A 19,590-nucleotide genomic window follows, 5' to 3' on the forward strand; every position below is an offset into this window, starting at 1 on the left:
GCCTTGAGTGAATGCTGTGAATGCTGCTTGCCTTTACAAGGAACCTTTGGCTTAACTGAGTATTTTGTTGACCTCTTTTATTGTAAATAGATATACATAATTTTACATAAATCTGCAAAAGTATTAAGAAACACACATTGATGGTCTAGAAGTCTTGCTTTTGGAATTGTAACAGTGGAGTCAAAAAGCACCCTACTGTTAGCTATCACATCAAGCAAAATGGGAAAATGTAAAAGAGCAAATGAATGCAGCCTCTCAGGTCGATTAAACCTAGGAGCTAAAGAAGATGAAATTCACAGACATCTGGAGAACTGCCAGGGAAATGACATCAACGTTCACATAAATGCTTGTGATTGAGCATTGAGAAATCAAAGTATTTCATTAGGATGGGTGTCAAAGAATTGCAATAATTTTTGACTGTTATAGCTGCAGGTTACAACTGAGATTATAAAGGTCCTCTATACAGTGGTTAATCATTCAGTTGAACCCAAACAGCATGGCAATCATTTAATAATTTATTTTCACAGTGACAATTGTGCATTTGGTTTGGGCTATATTTCAGGTGCTTCAGGTACAACACAGAAACAGGTCCTGTGGCCCACTATATCCATTCCCAAACTTTATAACCATCTGCACTAATCCCATCTACCTGTATTAGAACCACATCCTTCTACGCCTTGGCTATTCGGGGATCTGCCTAAATGCCTCTTAAACATAGCAACTGCATCAGATTCCATCACCTCTTCTGACAGTGCATTCCAGATATCAACCACTCTGTGTAAATTATTCTAAAATCCCTTTTAAATCACTTGACAACTATATTCTCTTGTTTAATACCTTTACCATAAGAAAAAGAAGTTTGAAAATGTGATGCCTCTCATAACTTACAATATATACTTCTATCAGGTCTCTGCTCAGCCTCCTTTGCTGCAGAGAAATCAAGCCCTGCCCATCTAATCTCTCCTCATAATTGAAGTCCTCCAATCCAGGCAACTTCCTGATGAATCACCTCTACAGTCTCCCCAGTGTAATCACATTCTCCCTACAGTGTGGCAATACTGTGAGTGAAGCCTGCCCAGTGTTTTATAAAGCTGCAACGTAATGCCCTCAGAATCAGAATCGGGTTTACTATCACTGACACAGAGTAAGAATGACATTCTTATATACTATGTCCCAGCCTGCCATATACCCTCTTCAGTACCCTAACCACCAGTGCTGGACTTTTGGAAAGTCTGAACTTTGACCCCTGGTGTTTCTTATTCACCTTTCTTGACTTCCTAAAATGCATCATTCACTTGTTAATCTCTTTATATGTTTCGAAAGCTTTTATGAAGAGACAACATTTATTTGCAAAGAAATCATGGCTGACAGGATTGCAGCTTGAGTAAAAGGATAGTTGTAATAGAACACCCAGCTCTGAGTTTTCTGCCTTGATTTAATGGCAGTACATCTGGCCTTGTACCAATGGGGGATATCTGCAAGGACATTTGGATATGTGCTGTAATGCACAGCATGCATTCACCACTATCACACGACAGCACCTCTACTTCCTCAGGAGTCTGCAGAGATTCAGCATGTCATCAGAAACCTCAGCAAACTTCTGCAGGTCTGTGGTGGAAAGTGTGCCGACCAGCTGCATTACAGACTAGTATGGGAACACCAACACCTTTGAGTGAAAAATCCTACAAAAGGTAGAGGATCCAGCCCAGTACATCACGGGTAAAACTTTCCCAACATTTGAGCACATCTACATAAAACGTTGCCTTAGAAAAGCAGCATCTATCATCAGAGATCCTCACCATCCAGGCCATGCTCTTTACTCGCTGCTGTCATCAGGTAGAAGGTACAAGTGGCTCAGGGCTCACAACACCAGGTTCAAGAACAGTTACTACCCCTCAACCATCAGGCTCTTGAACAAAAGAGGATAACTACACTCATTTAAAGACTCTATTATCTCGTTATTTCATGCTTGTTTTTTATTACTATTTGTTTGCTATTGCTATTTTCACAGTTTACAGTTTACAGATCCAGTTTATAGTTACTGTTTCATAGATTTGCTAAGTATGCTAGCAGAAAAAGAATTTCAGGGTTGTAATTTGGTGACATGTATGTACTCCAATAATTAATTTTACTTCGAACTATTGTATGCAACCCAGGTGTCAGGGTTCGGGATAACTTCAGCATTCTTAAGTGGGAGGGTGAACAGCCAGAAGTCGTGGTCCATGTAGGTACCAGTAACACGTGTAGGACGAGTGACAAGGTTCTGCATAGGGAGTTCAGGGAGTTAGGTGCTAAGTTAAAGGGCAAGACCTCCAGGGTTGTGATCTCAAGATTGCTACCTGTGCAACGTGCTAGTGAGGTTAGAACTATGAAGGTTATTCAGTTTAATACATGGCTAAGGAGTTGGTGTAGGAGGGAGGGCATAAGATTTTACATCATTGGTCTCTCTTCCAGGAAAGGTGGGACCTATAGAGAAGGGAGAGTTTGTAACTGAATTGGAGGGGAACTAATATCCTAGCAGGAAGGTTTGTTAATGCTGTATGGTGGGATTTAAACCTGAGATGCAGGGGGATAGGAACCAGAGTGCCAGAACAGTTAGTGGAGAGGTTGTGGAGGCAGATGTTGGTAAGACCTCAGTCAAAGTTAGGAATCAATTGGTGTGACAAAATCTAAAAGGGTGAATACAGGACTGAAGGTGTTGTATCTGAATGAACGCAGTAGACAGAATAAGGTAGATGAACTTGCAGCACAGTTGCAAATTGGCAGGTATGATGTTGAAAGCATCACAGAATCAAGGCTGAAATATTATAGCTGGGTGCTTAATGTCCAAGGATACGCATTGTACCAAAAGGATAGGCATGAAAGAAGAGGGGGTGGTGTGGCTCTGTTGGTAAAAAATGAAATCAAATCATTAAAAAGTGGTGACATAGGGTCATAAGGTCGATCATTGTGGACAGAGCTCAGGAACTGCAAGGATAAAAAGACCTTGAAGGGAGTTGTATACAGACCCCAAAAAAGTAGTTAAGGATGTTGCCTATAAATAACAATGGGAGGCAGAAAATGCATGCCAAAGGGGAAATGTTACAATAATCATGGGGGACTTCAAAGTGCAGGTAGATTGAGAAAATCAGATTGGTGCTGGATTACAGGAGGGGGAGCTTCTAGAGTGCCTACAAGATGGTTTTTTAGAGCAGCTCACGGTTGAGCCCACTAGTAGATCAGCTATTCTGGATTGGGCGTTGTATAATTGATTAGAGAGCTTAAGAAAAAAAAACCCTTAGAGGCAAGTGAACATAAAACATAGAATATAGAAATCTACAGCACATTACAGGCCCTTTGGCCCACAATGTTGTGCCGACCATGTAACCTACTCTAGAAACTGCCTAGAATTTCCCTACCACATAGCCGTCTATTTTTCTAAGCTTCGTGTACCTATCTAAGAGTCACTTAAAAGTCCCCATTGTATCTGCCTCCACCACCATTGCTAACAGTGCATTCCACGCCCCCACCAGTATCTGCGTAAAAACTTACTTCTGGCATCCCCCTTGTACCTACTTCCAAGCACCTTAAAACTATGCCTTCTTCTGTTAGCCATTTCAGCCCTGGGAAAAAGCCTCTGGCTCTCCACAAGATCAATGCTTCTCATCATCTTATACAACTCTATCAGGTCACCTCTCATCCTCCATCGTTCCAAGGAGAAAAGGCCAAATTCACTCAATCTATTCTCATAACGCATGCTCTCCAAACCAGGCAACATCCTTGTAAATCTCCTCTGCACTCTCTCTACAGTATCCATATCCTTCCCTTAGTGAGACAACCAGAACTGAACACAGTACTCCAAGTGGGGTCTGACCAAGGTCTTATATAGCTGTAACATTACCGCACGGCTCTTGAACTCAGTCCTACAGTTGATGAAGGCCAACACACCATACGCCTTCTTAACAACACTGTCACCCTGCGCAGCAGCTTTGCATGTTCTTTGGACACGGACCCCAAGAACGCACTGATCCTCCACACTGCTGAGTCATACCATTAATATTATATTCTGTCTTCAAATTTGAACTACCAAAATGAACTTACTCATACTCATCTGGATTGAACTCCATCTGCCACTCCTCAGTCCAGTTTTGCATCGTATCAATGTCCCACTGTAACCTCTGACAACCCTCCAGACTATCCACAACACCCTCAACTTTTGTATCATCAGCAAACTTACTAACCCACCCTTCTACTTCCTCATCCAGGTCATATATAAAAATTATAAAGAGGAGGGGTCCTAAAACAGATCCCTGCAGAACATCATTTCACCATTCTTCATGTAGAATATGAACCATCTACAATCACCCTTTGCCTTCTGAGGTCAAGCCAATTCTGGATCCACGAAGCAAGGTCTCCTTAGATCCTATGCCTCCTTTTTTCTGAATGAGCCTTGCATAGGGAATCTTATCAAATGCCTTACTGAAATCCATATACATTCCATCCATTGCTTTACCTGCATCAATGTGTTTTGTTACATTATCAAAGAATTTAATCAGGCTCGTAAGGCACAACCTGCCTTTGACAAATCCATGTTGACTATCCCTCATCAGATAATGTCTCCCCAAATGCTTATAAATCGTGCCTCTCAGGATCTTCTCAACAACTTGCCACCACTGAACTAAGACTCATCGGTCTATAATTTCCTGGGTTATCTCTACTCACATTTTTTTGAACGAGAGAAAAGCATTTGCAACCCTCCAATCCTCTAGTACTTCTCCCCACCCTTATTGAAGATGCAAAGATCAACGCCAGAAACTCAGCAATCTCCTCCTTCACTTCCCATAGTAGCCTGGGGTATATCTCACCCGGTCCCAGTGACTTATCTAACTTAATACCTTTCAAAAACTCCAGCACATCCTCTTTCTTAATGTCTATACTCTCAAGCATTTCAGTCCACTGTAAGTCATCCCTGCAATTGCCAAGGTCCTTTTCACTGGTGAATATAGAAGCAAAGTATTCATTAAGTATCTTCACTACATCCACCGACTCCATGCACACGTTTCCACTATTGCTCCTGATTGGTCCTATTCTCACACGTCTCATCCTCTTGCTCTTCACATACTTGTAGAATGCCTTGGAGTTTTCCTTAATCCTGTTGGCCAAGGCCTTCTCTTGGCCCCTTCTACCTCTCCTAATTTCATTCTTATCCGCTCAGGGGATCTCCCATCCACTGCTACCAACCTTATAGTTCCCACACCCCGCACTTCCCGTTTCTACCTCCTCCCCAAGATCCACAAACCTCCCTGTCCTGGCAGACCTATTGTCTCAGCTTGCTCCTGCCCCACCGAAGTCATTTCTGCATACTTCGACACGGTTTTATCCCCCCTTGTTCAATCCCTTCCTACCTATGTTCGTGACACTTCTCACGCTCTTAAGTTCCCTGGCCCCCACCACTTCATTTTCACCATGGATGTCCAGTCCCTATATACTTCCATCCCTCATCAGGAAGGTCTCAAAGCTCTCCGCTTCTTTCTGGATTCCAGACCTAACCAGATCCCCTCTACCACCACTCTGCTCCGTCTAGCGGAATTAGTCCTTACTCTTAACAATTTCTTCTTTGGCTCCTCCCACTTCCTCTAAACTAAAGGTGTAGCTATGGGCACCCGTATGGGTCCTAGCTATGCCTGCCTTTTTGTTGGCTTTGTGGAACAATCTATGTTCCGTGCCTATTCTGGTATCTGTCCCCCACTTTTCCTTCGCTACATCGACGACTGCATTGGTGCTGCTTCCCGCACGCATGCTGAGCTCGTTGACTTCATTAACTTTGCCTCCAACTTTCACCCTGCCCTCAAGTTTCCCTGGTCCATTTCCGACACCACCCTCCCCTTTCTAGATCTTTCAGTCTCTGTCTCCGGAGACAGCTTATCTACTGATGTCTACTATAAGCCTACTGACTCTCACAGCTATCTGGACTATTCCTCTTCTCACCCTGTCTCTTGCAAAAATGCCATCCCCTTCTGGCAATTCCTCCGTCTCCGCCGCATCTGCTCTCAGGATGAGGCTTTTCATTCCAGGACGAGGGAGATGTCCTCCTTTTTTAAAGAAAGGGGCTTCCCTTCCTCCACCATCAACTCTGCTCTCAAACGCATCTCCCCGATTTCACGCACATCTGCTCTCACTCCATCCTCCCGCCACCCCACTAGGAATAGTGTTCCCCTTGCCCTCACCTACCACCCCACCAGCCTCCGGGTCCAACATATTATTCTCTGTAACTTCCGCCACCTCCAACGGGATCCCACCACTAAGCACATCTTTCCGCTCCCCCCCCCCACCCCGCCGCTTTCCGCAGGGATCGCTCCCTACGCGACTCCCTTGTCCATTCGTCCCCCCCCCCCAATCCCTCCCCACCGTTCTCCCTCCTGGCACTTATCCTTGTAAGCGGAACAAGTGCTACACATGCCCTTACACTTCCTCCCTTACCACCATTCAGGGCCCCAGACAGTCCTTCCAGGTGAGGCGACACTTCACATGTGAGTCGGCTGGGGTGATGTACTGCGTCCGGTGCTCCCGATGTGGCCTTCTATTATATTGGCGAGACCCGACGCAGACTGGGAGATCGTTTCGCTGAACACCTATGCTCTGTCCGCCAGAGAAAGCAGGATCTCCCAGTGGCCACAGATTTTAATTCCACGTCCCATTCCCATTCTGATATGTCTATCCACGGCCTCCTCTACTGTAAAGATGAAGCCACACTCAGGTTGGAGGAACAACACCTTATATTCCGTCTGGGTAGCCTCCAACCTGATGGCATGAACATTGACTTCTCAAACTTCCGCTAATGCCCCACCTCCCCCTCGTACCCCATCCGTTATTTATTTATATACACACATTATTTTTCTCTCTCTCCTTTTTCTCGCTCTGTCCCTCTCACTATACCCCTTGCCCTTCCTCTGGGTTCCCCCCTCCCCCTTTTTCTTTCTCCCTGGGCCTCCTGTCCCATGATCCTCTCATATCCTTTGGCTCCATCCATCCCCCTCCTGTCTTCTCCTATCATTTCGGATCTCCCCTCCCCCTCCCACTTTCAAATCTCTTACTAGCTCTTCTTTCAGTTAGTACTGACGAAGGGTCTCGGCCCGAAACATCGACTGTACCTCTTCCTAGAGATGCTGCCTGGCCTGCTGCGTTCACCAGCAACTTTGATGTGTGTTGTTCATTCTTAAACTCCTTCCTGGCACCCTTGTAATTTTCTAGAGCTGCAACAGTATCTAGATTCTTGAACCTTTTGTAAGCTTTTCTTTTCTTCTTAACTAGATTTTCTACATCGTTTGTACACCATGGTTCCTTTACCCTACCACCCTCCCTCTGCTCAATGGAACATACCTAAGCAGAACACCAAGCAAATGTTCCCTGAACATTTGCCACATTTCTTCTGTGCATTTTCCAGAAAACATCTGCTTCCAATTTATGTTTCCAAGTTCCTGCCTAACAGCATCATATTTCTCCCTACCCCAATTAAATGTTTTCCCAAATTGTCTGCTCCTATCCTTCTCCAACATTATGGTAAAAGAGATAGTGTTGTGCTCACTACCTCAAAAATGCTCTCTCACCGAGAGATCTGACACCTAACCAGGTTAATTTCCCAATATCAGATCAAGTACAGCCTCTCCTCTAAGTTGGCTTATCTACATATTGCATCAGGAAACTTTCCTGAACACACCTAACAAACTCCACCCCATCCAAACCCCTTGCTCTAAGGAGATGCCAGTCAATATTAGGAAAAGTGAAAATCACCCATCACAGCAACCCTATTATTATTGCACCATTCCTCCCTATCTGCTCCTCGATGTCTCTGTTACTACTGGGGTGGGATGTATAAAAATAGCTCGTAGAGTTATTGCACCTTTCTTGCTTCTTGTTCCACCCACAATGACTCAGTAGACAATCCCTCGATGACTTCCTCCTTTTCTGCAGTCATGATACTATCCCTGATTAGCAATGCCACTCCTCCACCTCTTTTGCCTCCATCCCTGTCCTTTCTGAAACATCTAAAGCCTGGCTCACTCAGCAGCCATTCCTACCCTGGAGACATCAAAGTCTCTAATAGCCACAGCGTCATAGTTCCACATGTTGATCCATGCACCAAGTTCAACTGCCTTGTTTATGATAGGGTTGAATAGGATATGAAAGGGTTGATTATTTTGTAAATGGAGGTGTACCTCATTCCAAATGGCAGCAGTGAAAAAAGGAAAATGTATGGTGGGAGTCCTTGGTGATGGATGCTGCTTTCTTGTGGCAGCACTCCTTGCAGATGTGCTCAGTGGTGGGAAGGACTTTATCCGTGGTGGACTGGGTTGTTATTTGTCACTGGTGTTTCCAATAAAGACCGTGATACAAACTCAGGATAATTTCTACCGTGCGACTCTATAAGTTTGTCGAAGTATTAGATGACGTACCGGTTCTACGCAAACTTCTAAGAAAGTCGAGGCGCCGCCGTTCCTTCTGTGTAAATGCACGGCAGTTGCGTTAGCATTCATTGAGGAGATTCGAATTGTTATCATTCCTCGGATGATGGGCTGGATGTATATTATGAACCTTTTCTTCTTCGCGCGCAGAACAGTTTGTATTATATTCACAGCCGGCGATTTTCAGGTGCACACCTTGCAGTGAAGGATGACACAATGTGCACAGTTAAATATTTCTGCTACGATAGCGATCACCCTTGAAAATGAATCTTCCCTGCCGGTGAATTCGGTGACGCTTTGAAGCGTCCTGAAGTCGTGGTTTAGAAAGAAAACTGCCAATACTGTATATAAGAAACCATTGATTGGTACAGGTTATTCACTGTCTTTTAATAAGGTTCAAAGTTGTCAGAGTACGAGAAAGGACCTGTTACATTGTGATGGGTTTGTTTTTGAAATTACTCTCTGAACATGCCTACAATGGGAAAAAAATGCTTTATTGGTGGAGGCTTGTAGGACAGCCGCACTAGTTGTAGAAGGGCTAGTTCATGAACAAGGCCAATAATCATTTCTCGTCGATTCACTCGCTGTTCCTAACGTCATCACACTCATTGATCCCCGACTCTCATTGATCAGTACTGAGTAAAATAACCCGTCTAGGCCAACCGAGTAAGAGCAGAGGAAGAACTAGTACCAAAAGTAGCGCACTAAATTTTCTAGATCCGCTATATTTGCCTGAAACTTAAGCTATTTTGATAGACGAGTCAAAAGAAATCAATGGCATGAAATTAAGATCGACCAATAATATAATAAATGCATTTGTGGTATTGACCGTTCAAAGTCATTATGTAAATATGATTCCAAATTGCATACAATATCCAAACAATGTGATTACATTCTCCTTGCCATTGAAGTATCAATATAAATAAAAACTGGAAGGATTGGGATTAGATTTAGATTTTAAACTAAATCATGCAACTCCTTGCGTGCTGACATAGTTTGGTTGATACTTCGAAAGAATACTGGTTACAACGGTACGTATTTAAAATACTGAGAAAACGCCTGAGTTTAAAGCTGTTGTAAACCTCCAGTAACCACGTCCCCGTGTAAGGTGTGGTTTTCAACCACAAATCTTTGACCAGTACATACGTACAAAGAATGGGAATCAAACGACAATTTGAGACAGAACACGACTTGTGTTTTCATTTTAAATACAAACTTTATAAAGTTTTGTACTTTAAACATGGATGCTTTTTTAAAAAAATCAATCCGAACATCGGCCTCAGGTCTTCTTTCCATCTAGATGTCTCAGCTAAAAATGGAGCATCACTTCAGTATTGACTGGAGGCGGATGCTTGAATACCATTTGTCCCGAAAAGGGCACAAATTGTACTAGCTTTTGCAGAGAAAAAGAAAAAAAATCAATAAAACTGAAACGAATTTCAGAACATCAAAGCAATGAATTCTGCAGCATTGTAGTATTATCTAACATATTTGAATAACTTGTCCAAGCATTTTGCATACCCATGTTTAAACAGAGGTTCCTTATATTGACATTAACCCATGCAAGGTAATATTTTGTGATCAATTTTATATCTAAACAGATTTACTGATGTAACTTGTGAACAAATATTCGTAGTCGTCATGGCTATCCCTCGAGGTCCAGGATGATAGTCTTCGTTCTGTTGATCTACTTATGGGCTCTCAAGTGGCTTATGAGTCCAATCTTGAACAAATAATATTGAGTGTTTGAAATACAAAAAAAGAAAGACATCTATTTTCATATATTTACTGTATACACTGTTAATGTTTGATACTGCTGCTCAGATATGCAACATGCTTTAGTGTTCTCTTGGTATGTATCAGTTGAGAGAGAGATAGAGAATAACTGAATCACTAGGAAAAGTATTTCACTAACATAAAGTCAAGTTAAAAAAACTCAAAGTTCTGATACCAGTCCTATAAACTCCAAGAATCACCAATATGTGAAAATAACTTGAAATAGTTGCTTAGCTGAGGTGTGCAGTCCTTTTGATCTATTGTTAGCTTTGTCTAAATGGTATTGCTTTCCATTAGATTCCAAAACATGAAAGTAATTATCTTGTTAGAAGAAAAGGTTACAGCACAAGAGATCCTGCAGATGCTGGAAATACAGAGCAACGAACACAAAATGCTGGAGAAACTCAGCAGGTTAGGCAGCATCTATGGAAAGGAATAAACAGCCAACATTCCAGTCTTTAATCTCCTGTTCTTTTTGATCATGGACATTTTCATAGGTTAATAGTCAAAATTTTTAAATATATCAGCCTAACATTCACTCCCAAATGACTATGTTTACTACAGGCCTTTAGTTAATATCTAATTAAAAATATCAAGTAAAATTAATCTAAACATAAAAGCATTTAGCTGCACTGAACAGATGATAAACAAATTATACTTTCATAAAATATAGTATCATTAATGGCCACGTAGTACTTACAAATTCCATCAAATCTGTACCACAGGTCCTTGCAAAATGTCCTCACCAATATCTCTGTCACTTTTAATAATCTAAAAATGCTTAACCTGTGACACTGTAGTAGAATAAATAACTATAAAGTATTTTGTGGCGATAATGTTCTTCATATTGTGAGTACAGAGTATCAAATTCCATGGCATTACCTTTATGCAAAATGAGGTCAATACAGAGCAAATATAGCTGCTTAGAAATAGCCATCTTATTACAGCTCTGTGGTCCTTCAGCAGCTGTAGAATTAGATGCTATGATACAATTCATTAAGTCCTGACGTATTTCTCACTCTGACATCACACAGGCCATGCTCTCTTCTCACTACTGCCATTGGGAAGGAGATACAGGAGCCTTAGGTCCCACAACCAGGTTCAGGAACAGTTATTACCCTATAGCCTTTAAGCTCCTGAACTGATGTGGATAACTTCACACACTTCAACCCTAAAGGGATTCCACAACCTATGGACTCACTCTCACGGACTCTACGACTCATGTTCTCAGTACTATTGCTATACTTCTTTTCTTATTTGCACAATTTGTTGCCTTTTGTATATTGATTGCTTGTCAATCTTTGTTATAATTTTTCATAAATTCTATTGTATTTCTTTATTTTCCTGCAAATACATGCAAGAAAATGAATCTCAAGGTAGTATATGATGACACATACATACTTCGATAACAAATTTACTTTGACTTTGATTACATAGAGATATAGAAAACCTACAGCACAATACAGGCCTTTCAGCCCACAATGCTGTGCCAAACGTGTACTTACTTTAGAAATTACCTAGGGTTACCCATAGCCCTCTACTTTTCTAAGCTCCATGTACCTATCCAGGAGTCTCTCTTAAAAGACCCTATTGTATCCACCTCCACCACCATTGCCAACAGCCCACTCTACGCACTCAGCACTCTCTGTATAAAAAACTCACCCCTGACACCTCCTCTGCACCTGCTTCCAAGCACTTTAAAACTGTGCCCCCTCATGCTAGCCATTTCAGCCCTGGGAAAAAGCCTCTGACTATTCACACGATCGAGGCCTCTCATCATCTACCCTTACAACTTGGGACCAACCATGGTTCAGTGAGAAATGTAGAAGAGGATATTAGGACCAAACACACCCCAAACAATGCATATTAAATAACACGAGTGGCCAAGTTACCACAACTACTGATTAGGCTCTATTCTGAAATACTCCCACATCCATATGAGAATGGCAGTCATCAATAAAACAGCCCATGAGAAAAACAGGCTTCAAGAACATCACAGCCTTAATGTGAGCAAAGCCCAGCATATGAGTTTACAACCATTTGCCAACATCGTGAAGAAGGGTGTAATTGAAAATGCTATCAGGTGACACTTATTCCCCAATGACCTGCTCAGTGATCCTCAGTGTAGATTTTTCATTGATTCAATACCTGAGCATAGCTTTTCCCCAAATAAGGACAAAAGAATTGAATTCATGAGGTAAGATGTGAGTAATTGCCATCAATATCAAAGCGGCGCCCGACTGAATATGCTACCATGGAGTCTGAGTAAAATTCAGCAGAAATCAGAGGGAAGTCTGGACATGTGTCCTGCCAGGTATAAACAAAATTGCTACACCTGATTAAGGCTATTCATCATAGTCCCAGAACATCTTCAAAGGAATTCTTTGAAACAGCAGAATTTTCAACAATCCTCTAGTTTCCTCTTGCATTATATTCTCTTCATTTAAAGGCTAGGTTAGGTGCACTTACTGTTGATTGCATAATATTCTGTTCTAATCACACCTCCTTGGATGACAAAACATTAAGACCACATGCGGCTAGACCTCAAGATATTCAAGCCAGGTTTCACAAGTGCCAAATATCATTTATGTTGCTCAGTTGCCAGGCAATAACTATTATCATTTTTAAAAATTCTATTCAAATCTCCCACCAACCCCCTCATATCTGGACAGCTCATAGAAAGACATTGTACTACAAAAGCACAACCCACCAATCTGTGGCAAATGAGTCATCTTCTGACCCTCTAGTTGTGTGACCAAATACTCTCCAAATAGCAAATGAATGCAGCTCCACAGCATTCCAGACACTTGGCACCTTTCAGGTCAAAGCAACTCATCTGAATTCATCCAGTACCTGAAGCGTATACACTTGATGAAGTCTCCTCGTATGGTGATGAAACACTCGCAAATGAATTACCAAGATCAGAGAACAACTCAGCCCAACCATATCCACTTCCATCGCCAACACACTGTGCCTTGACTGTGTACTGAAGAGGTTCAGCAATTAAATGAATACATTTTAAAAGATCTTCCAAAACCTGTAATCTCCCTGGTGCCGTGAATATCACCATTTTCAAAATTTCCTCCAAATCACACCATCCTGTTTTGCAAGTGTATCACCATTCCTTCAATATCATTGGATCAAAATCCTAGCACTCCCTACCTAGTAGCGTTGTAGGAGAATCCTCACCACAGGAACTGAAAATGTACAAGAGGGCATCACTTCATCACCTTCTGAAAGACAAGTAGGAAGGGAGAAGTTGGGCCTTGGCAGTGACAATACATTCAAGACTGTACATATAGACAAAATTCTAGTGAGTCAGCTAGTTTTATAGCTGCATTCAAATCCCTTTACTAAAGATGAAAATCGCAGGTTAAGGCAGTAGAATCAATTCTCCTCATTAATGTTATAGTTATATCAGGCGATATATGTCATTTATTTCCAAGACTGTTCGTCATCTCAAACTTAAAGGCATCTTGTTGGAGGTGAAGAAACAGGATCAATTAGAAACATAGAAACATAGAAAACCTACAGCATAATACAGGCCCTTTGGCTCACAAAGCTGTGCCAACATGTCCTTACCTTAGAAATTACCAAGGGTTACCCATAGCCCTCTATTTCTCTGTGCTCCATGTACCTGTCCAGGAGTCTCTTAAAAGACTCTATTGTATCCGCCTTAACCACCGTCACCAGCAGCCCATTCCATGCGCTCACCACTCTCTGTAAAAAAAAATTGCCCCTGACATCTCCTCTGTACCTAGTTCCAAGCACCTTAAAACTGTGCCTTCTCACGCTAGCCATTTCAGCCCTGGGAAAAAGCCTCTGACTGTCCACATGATCAATGCCTTTCATCATCTTATACACCTCTATCAGGTCACCTCTCATCCTCCTGCACTCCAAGGACAAAAGGCCGAGTTCACTCAACCTATTCTCATAAGGCATGTTCCCCAATCCAAGCAACATCCTTGTAAATCTCCTCTGCACCCTTTCTATGGTTTCCAAATCCTTCCTGTAGTGAGGTGACCAGAATTGAGCACAGTACTCCAAGTGGGGTCTGACCAGGGTCCTATATAGCTGCAACATTACCTCTCGGCTCTTTAACCAATTTCCCCCGGGATCAATAAAGTATGACTATGACTATGACTATGAACTCAATCCCACGATTGACGAAGGCCAATGCACCGTATGCTTTCTTAACCACAGAGTCAACCTGCTCAGCAGCTTTGAGTGTCCTATGGACTCGGACCCCAAGATCCCTCTGATCCTCCACACTGCCAAGAGTCTTACTATTAATACTATATTCTGCCATCATATTTGACCTACCAAAATGAACCACCTCACTTATCTGGGTTGAACTCCATCTGCCACTTCTCAACCCAGTTTTGCATACAGATGTCCTGCTGTAAACTCTGACAACCCTCTACACTATCCACAACACACCCAACCTTTGTGTCATCAGCAAACTTACTAACCCATCCCTCCACTTCCTCCTCCAGGTCATTTATAAAAATCACAAAGAGTAGGGGTCCCAGAACAGATCCCTGAGGCACACCACTGGTCACTGACCTCCATGCAGAATATGATCCATCTACAATCACTCTTTGCCTTCTTGTGGACAAGCCAGTTCTGGATCCACAAAGCAATGTCCCCTTGGATCCCATGCCTCCTTACTTTCTCAATAAGCCTTGCATGGGGTGCCTTGTCAAATGCCTTGCTGAAATCCATATACACTACATCTACTGCTTCACCTTCATCAATGTGTATAGTCACATCCTCAAAAAATTCAATCAGGCTCGTAAGGCACAACCTGCCCTTGACAAAGCCATGCTGACTATTCCTAATCATATTATACCTCTCCAAGTGTTCATAAATCCTGCTTGTCAGAATCTTCTCCATCAACTTACCAACCACTGAAGTAAGACTTACTGGTCTATAATTTCCTGGGCTATCTCTACTCCCTTTCTTGAATAAGGGAGCAACATCTGCAACCCTCCAATCCTCCAGAACCTCTCCTGTCCTCATGAAGATGCAAAGATCATCACCAGAGGCTCAGCAATCTTCTCCCTTGCCTGGGGTATATCCTGTCCGGTCCTGGTGACTTATCCAACTTGATGCTTTCCAAAAGCTCCAGCACATCCTCTTTCTTAATATCTACATGTTTAAGCTTTTCAGTCCACTGTAAGTCATCCCTACAATTGCCAAGACCCTTTTCCGTAGTGAACACTGAAGCAAAGTACTCATTAATATCTCTGCTATCTCCTCCGGTTCCATACACTTTTCCACTGTCACAATTGATTGACACTGTCTCAGATCTTATCCTCTTGCTCTTCACATATTTGTAGATTGCCATGGGGTTTTCTTTAATCCTGTCCACCAAGGCCTTCTTATGGTCCCTTCTGGCTCTCCTAATTTCATTCTTAAGCTCCTTCCTGCTAACCTTATAAACTTCTGGATCTCTATCATTACCTAGTTTTTTTTAACCTTTCATAAGCTCTTCTTTTCTTCTTGACTAGATTTACAACAGCCTTTGTACACCACTGCTCCTGTACCCTGCCATCCTTCCCCGTCTCATTGGAATGTACCTATGCAGAACTCCACGCAAATATTCCTGAACATTTGCCATGTTTCTTCCATACATTTCCCTGAGAACATATGTTCCCAATTTAAGCTTCCAAGTTCCCGCCTGATAGCTTCATATTGATCACTCTTATTGGGACTTTTATTCAGTTCTCTTCTTCATTTGCAGTTTCATTTTGCGGTGTGGGTACAAATTCAGTGATGCTTGAAATATTACAGGACTTATCCAGAAAATGTTTGTAAGGTATACATTGAGGATTTGATCGCATGGGCTTTAGTTATTTAAAGGGACCCTCCTAGTGATAAAGCTGTTTATACATCTAACAAAAAAAGCTGTTTATGGCGAAGATTATCGTTAAACATTCTAGGCAGCACAATTGAAAACTAAACCAGTGGTTTGTTGCGATGGTCAAAATACTTTGCAGACATTAACCACTCATCAATAAAATAATCATCCAAAGTTATTAATGTCTTAAAAAAAAACAAAAACGTGTCTTCAAATCTCTCTCGAGATACACTGCGTGAGCCACTAGATGGGTTTATTTTAAAAAAACGCATGCCACTTTAAGGATGCTGGCATATCATTCGTATTTAGGTATTTGCACGCTTTTACGCCAGCATTTACCCCTGTTTCTTTAATGATAGGTATCGGCTCGTCGTAAGTCTGAAGGACCCTATCGCTTCGAGGCACGATGTATATATTAAAGACCTTCTCGGATTTCTCTAGTCGTCACTAGCAAGCAATTTGGAGGGTGCGCTATTTTGGGAGCATTTTGGTGCTGCAGATGCAGACGCTAACGCAGCGAGAATGTTAAAAGATTGAGCTGTTGGTGACTCAGCTATCTCTACTTGGTCGCCGTGTTTTAATCACGCCGGATTACTTTCCTCCTTTGGAACCGACCCTCGTACTTTAAGTGTCTGGATCCATCGGCTTTCTCTCCCGCTGTCACTGTTAGCCTAGCACGGTAAGTCACGGTCCATACATCGCCCTGACGTTCATTTAAATCAAAAACTATAAATATGTCTGTATGTGTTCAGCTCGATCGCTTGGTTTTAGTTATGATGTACAGTTTTGCTCTTTTTTTCATCGACCTGGATTTGGTGTGATAGTGTGGGCAGATTATATCTACCGCTGACCCCATGAGACAGTATTTCATCGCCAAATCATTCATCTCCTGTTGGGGCTAAGGCGCTCTCGTATCCATTAACATCCAGTGACAGGCTGGTCTCGTTGTCACTATCCGTTCCTCTTTCTCCCTCCCTCGGTTTAATGGCTGAAAATCGGAGCCGCTTCATTTCTTCCTTTTTTTTGTTTGCCATTTTGCTGAAAATATGGCCAGCTCTTAAACCAGCTCGCCTTTCTGTGATTAAGAAATGAAAGGCTGCATATCGAGACGTTCACTGATTTTTTTTTGTTCCCCTAATTTATTCTTTTGACTTTGAAAGGGACTGGACATCTATAAGGTTTGACCAGTTCTCTCTCACACACACACACACACACAATGTACTGTTGCATTGAAGCGCGATATGGGCTGTAAGATCACTCATAACCATTTCCTCAGTCCTCTCCATACGGAGAAGTTCCAATAGAATCAATGTACAGTCATCAAGATTGAAAACTGTTACCAGTTTTTCTTTCATCTATAACTCCAATCATTATCCTGGTACAGGTTAGCTCAGTAAGACAAGGCGTATTGGATTTAACCAATCACCTTTCGCATTTGAATTCTCACGTGAGATCACTAACCACATCTATGCATATAATTCGATTAACTATGTTTCTTTGTATTCCTCTCTATTAAAATGGAAATCCATTGGGTTTCACTCCATGTTTGGTAATGTGCACAAGTGACTGTTCTTTATTTACAAGTCTACAGGATGAGTACTGGGTAACCTCCTCACCAGTGGAAGACCTCATAGCATTCACCAAAATCCACAAGAGTCACTTTCCAGCAGGGGTCACAAGTGAGTAAGCAACACCAAAAACCCTGACCATGCAGATTTGACCTGACTTAAACTTCTAATCATACCTTCACTCCATCACCTAGTCTACCTGAGTTCACCACTGTAACATCTATGACACTACCTCAAATCATTCAGTCAAATCTTCCCTGGGTGACCTTCTAACTTGAACATTTCTCAACATTGATCCCATTCAAAGCTCCACTATTCACCCTAGTCTCTGTCACCCATCACACCTGTGCTCACTGCTGCATTGATTTCAAAGTACAATATTTTCAAAAACACCAAGGCCCTCATGGCAATTCATGGTTTTCATCATGGCATCTTCCTTAAAGCCACGGTCTACCAAAATCTTTGTGTTCCTAGAGTCATGTTGATAATTTTTCTTCATCTATAAAAAATGCCTATGTTTGAGATTATATACAGACTCGCAGAAATAGGCATTTGAACCCAAATTGTCCATGCTGATCAAGATGTCAATCTGAGCTAGTTCTATTTTCCTTCCTGTGGTCCATATCCCTCTAGAACTTTCCTATCTGTCTATAACTATCTAAATGTATTTTAAACATTGCAAATGTACCCATCTTCCTATGGCAGCTCATTCTATATAGCCAATGCTTTCTGTGTGGAAAATATTACCCCTTATGTCCCTTTTAAATCTTACCATAGATCTATGCCCTCTTGCTTTAGATTTCCAAATTCTGCTCTTTCAAATATAAACTTTTTGCAACCTTTTAAAAATTGCTCACCATTTGAACCATGCCTTTAGTTGCCTGGGTTCTAAGCATTGAAAATCCAACTTAAATCGATTCAGTAGTTCCTCCTTTCTATACTGATCCTTAAAACTTACCTGTTGGACCAAACATTTGCTCAGCAGTAGAAGTATTGAATTTTCTGCTTCTCTGAGAGCTCAGTTCTGAAAATTGTGCAGCCTGGTTTGTGGATTTAATTTTCTTAAAAAGCTATTAAGATGAAACAGGTTTAAATATTGCAGTATTTCTGAGTATTAATTTAGGTGTTGCTTCCTTGTTATCTTTTGGATAAAATATAAAAGCCATATATTGCTTGCAGAATGCAAACTGCCCTGTGATTTGAAGATTGGAGATGTGTCCTCATCAAAACAATATTTCTCCAAACAATAATACCTAGAAAATAAACAGTTGCAGTGATCACTTGTATAGTTGCAGGATATTTCTGAACATATCAACAGGAGCTGATCTTAAATAACTAATCTGTTGATGGCTTTGGTGTATGTAAGATAAGATAAATGCAAAGTACAGTGCCTTGAAAAAGTATTCAGTCCCCAACCCTTTGTTCACATATGAGTACTACAGGTAGGTATTTTGATTAATTTACCTGAGAATTTTTATTTGTGAATCACATGCTCCTTTTTTCACGGTAGAGCCCCCCCCCCCCAAAAAACAGGGAAAATTGTAAAGCATGAAAAACTAAAAATTCAAAACCTGAAATGTCAACAGTTCAAAAGTATTCATCCCTTTTTGCTCAGTACTTCTTGGAAGCACCTCGTGCAGCTATTAGAGCCAGTAGTCTTTTTGCATAAGTCTCTGGAGCTTTGCACAAAGTGATGGAGCAAGATTTGCCTACTTCTCCTTGCAAAATTGCTCAAGCTATGCCAGGTTAGTTGGGCAGCGGCAATGAAGAGGTTTTGCCGGAGATGTTCGATTCAGCTATGGATAGGTCTCTGACTAGGGCATGCAAGGACATCAATTTTCTTCAGTTGTAGTCACGCCACGCTGATCTGGCAGTGTGCTTTGGGTCGTTGTCCTCCTGGCAGGTTTTTATCCAGGATCTCTCTGTATTTAGCGGCATTCAT

The 19,590-nt window shown here is 41.8% G+C and overlaps 1 protein-coding gene across 2 annotated transcripts in view; it reads left to right on the top strand.

Annotated features, from left to right (window-relative positions):
- Window positions 1-16,603: 16,603 nt before the first annotated feature.
- LOC134353103 (nuclear protein AMMECR1-like) overlaps window positions 16,604-19,590 on the top strand; it is a 152,308-nt gene continuing 149,321 nt past the window's right edge. For both annotated transcript variants that reach the window (XM_063061010.1, XM_063061011.1), the window contains exon 1: window positions 16,604-16,759. The gene's annotated coding sequence lies outside the window, so the exon portion shown is untranslated. The remainder of the gene's footprint in view (window positions 16,760-19,590) is intronic.

Source organism: Mobula hypostoma, chromosome 10, assembly GCF_963921235.1.
Source record: "Mobula hypostoma chromosome 10, sMobHyp1.1, whole genome shotgun sequence".
In the NCBI taxonomy this organism is placed as follows: domain Eukaryota; kingdom Metazoa; phylum Chordata; class Chondrichthyes; order Myliobatiformes; family Myliobatidae; genus Mobula; species Mobula hypostoma.